Source organism: Populus alba, chromosome 18 (assembly GCF_005239225.2).
Source record: "Populus alba chromosome 18, ASM523922v2, whole genome shotgun sequence".
In the NCBI taxonomy this organism is placed as follows: domain Eukaryota; kingdom Viridiplantae; phylum Streptophyta; class Magnoliopsida; order Malpighiales; family Salicaceae; genus Populus; species Populus alba.
The window spans coordinates 6,985,581-6,989,224 of NC_133301.1; positions in this window are offsets into that span (position 1 = coordinate 6,985,581).

Here is a 3,644-nt window from a genome sequence, read left to right on the forward strand (position 1 = left end):
AGCGTGGAATCGCTACGCCACACTGAAGACGTCCAGTTGGGCCCTACCACCGCCACGACCACAGTATCGGCTCGAAAGGTCCATAACTTTGGTTCCGACCGTTGGATCCAACTCAAATTGTTTGAGGAGTTTTTGTAGGCTGTTTTCCATGGAGTAGCGTGGAATCGCTACTCCATGATGATGATGTCTGATCGGGCACTACCACCAACACAACCCGAGTACCGGCTCAAAAGGTCTATAACTTTAGATCCGACCATTGGATCACGCCTAAATTTTTTAATGAGTTTTCATAAGCTGTTTTTTGTTGAGTACCTTGGAATCGTTACGCCACGCCGATGACGTCCGGTCTGGCCCTACCACCACCACGACCAGAGTACCGACCCCTAAGGTCCATAACATTACATCCAACCGTTGGATCGCGCTCAAATATTTTTACCAGTTTTTGTAGGCTGTTTTCCATGGAGTAGAGTGGAATCGCTACGCCACGCCAATGATGTCCAGTCGGGCCCTACCACCGCCACGACCAGAGTACCGGCTCAAAAGGTCCATAACTCTAGATCCAACCTGTAACATCCCCCATTTCTGGATAAAACGACAATCTCATATCAATCGGAAAAAAAAAAAAAAACACATAATAATTTTTTTTTTTGTACATATATGTTCATGGTCTTCGTATTAAAATCTACCAGAATTTAACGGAGTTCCCCCATATACCAGAAGGTCCGAGGTTATTGACATGAATTTATTTACACTTCTAATAGCTCGCATCTCTTAACTCAATTCCCGACCCAATCATCCTGGGTTTTCAATTTCCACACTTATACTCACTTTTATCAATCACAATATTTACGATACACATTATATAACAAGATATCATTATGGATAGATAAAAATAATTAAGTATAATTACATAGGCATGAAGCATGAATATATAAACTACATGGTTACATTCATTCAGTCAAGTTTAAACATTAATTATACAAATTAAGTTATACAAACATTTTCATATTTACAAAATACAAGGGTATACTCCCTAGGACTAGATTACAAGAAGGGAACATAAGCTAGGATCTACTCTTGCCGTGCATGTGATGATCCTGAAACAAAATACATATTATTGAAAGGGTGATTATTACAATAAATATGACAACATGAACATCTAACAATTTTAACAAGGTAACATGTATTCATAATTCATTTGCTTCTCCCTTCTAGTTTTTTTATTTATTATTATTAGAATCCCTTCCTTGTCCAACTATTATTAATTGTTCCTCTGCCACTTTCAACCTTCATTCTAGACTTTATGAGATTGAACATGATCATTTTTTGCTTATTACATTACCGATACTAATATCACTGATACCATCATCATCACTCTATATGAGTCATTCCAAGGTGATCCTCTTATCTGGGATCCTAACATACACTAAATGTATGTTAGTCCATACATGATGATCCCCTTACCTGGGATCCTAACATACACTAAATGTATGCTAGTCCAATTATGGCGATCCCCTTACCCGGGATCCTAACATACACTAAATGTATGCTAGCCGATACATGGTGATCCCCTTACCCAGGATCCTAACATACACTAAATGTATGCTAGTCCATATATGATGATCCCCTTACCCGGGATCCTAACATACACTAAATGTATGCTAGTTTACGCCTCAAAACGTACTTCTCATATTTCCTTTATCAGTGATAATTTCATCATTTGGCAATTAACACAACTTTTCACCTTGAATATCCATACATTCAGAAATTCACATTTCACATTGGTAATATAAATAAGTCATGGAAATTAACTAGGAAGTATAGGTGCAATTCACTTACCTGAAATAGAAGCTCTATTTGTACTCCCCTGCTGCTGCTGTTGTTGTTGCCCCACGCCTGTGGTCCCTCCTGAAATTCACAGGTTTATCCCATAAGCTCTTCTCACTTAAGGATATGTTTTATTATAAACATATCAACAACCAATAAGTCTTTCTTTCGGTCATCATTTTTTTTTAATATTTTATGTTTTTCTTATTTCACCCATTAATATTGTCATTCTTTGTGCAATCGTAGTCATCATTCCTTTATACATATATTTGAACTATTTCTACTTAAAAATCCGAACTGTTACTGTCTCGTTTTTGAACTGTCATTGTCTAGATATTTTTAAACTGTCACTCTCTCATTTTTGAACTGTTACTGTCTAGACATTTTTGAATTGTCACCGTCTCATTTTTGAACTGTCACTATCTAGACATTGAACTGTCACGGTCTCATTTTGGTGACCTATAGCTGGAGTTCTATAACTCCAAATCGAGCAAGAACAATTTCATTAGTTAGCCAACATTCAAAACTATAATTTCTATAAGGAATCTGATCCTAATTCTTTCATCCTCATACCCGAAATCTCTTTGAAAATCAAGAGATGAAACTGTCCAGATTCATTAGCCTTTCCATTTACACACAACACATGAAGTTCTTTAATTTAGCAACTCATACTTTTTCTTCAATTTAAGTCTAAGAACTAAAATCTATAATTTAAAATCCAGGCATAAATTCATAATCAACTTAAAATGACTCATAAAAGCAGGTTTAGAATACTTTACCCGATACGCATCAAAGTTTCGATCCCTCTTTTTTTTATTCTTTTTAAGGGCAACCGACCCTTCCCTCTTCTCTTCTTGTTAATCCCTTTCCCACCAGTGTTTCTATATGATTTGTAAAACTGAACATAAAACTCCCTCTTTTCTTTCTTTACGTTATCTCCAGATCTGTTTTTGGTGACAAGAGGAGTACTTATGCTCTATAATTATTCTTATTTGCATTTAGGCCCCATCTTCTTTAAGTGTATTTGTTTTGCCCCCATTTCTTTCTAGTTTAGTATATTTTCTTTAAATTTAATCCAGCCTTGATTTTTATTTTTTTATTAATATATTTTTTTTCTCGGGATTTACACGACCATTGGATCGCGCTTAAATTTTTTAACGAGTTTTCATAGGTTGTTTTCCATGGAGTAGAGAGGAATCGCTACTCAACGCCAACGACGTCCGGTCTGGGCCTACAACCATCACGACCAGAGTACCGACTCAAAATGTCCATAACTTTAGATCCGACCGTTGGATCACGCTCAAATGTTTTGAGGAGTTTCCGTAGGCTGTTTTCCATAGAGTAGCGTGGAATCGCTACGACATGACAACAACGTCCTATTCGGGCACTACCATCGACACGACCCGAGTACCGGCTCAAAAGGTCTATAACTTTAGATCCGACCGTTGGATCACGCCTAAATTTTTTTATGAGTTTCCGTAGGCTGTTTTCCATGGAGTAGCATGGAATCGCTACTCCAAGATGATGATATCCAATCGGGCCCTCCCACCAACTCGACCAGAGTACCGACTCGAAAGGTCCTAAACTTTAGATCCGACCGTTCGATCGCACTCAAATTTTTTAAGGAGTTTTCGTAAGTTGTTTTCCATTGAATACCTTGGAATCATTACGCCACGCCAATGACGTCCGGTCTGGCCATATGACACAACAAAAAGATTGATGTCTTCTCCCAAGTGTAAGAGTGTCGAAGTAATAAATAACCCGGCAAGACCGGGGTCGAACCATAGGGAGGTTAATTGTATAAATTATAAATAACA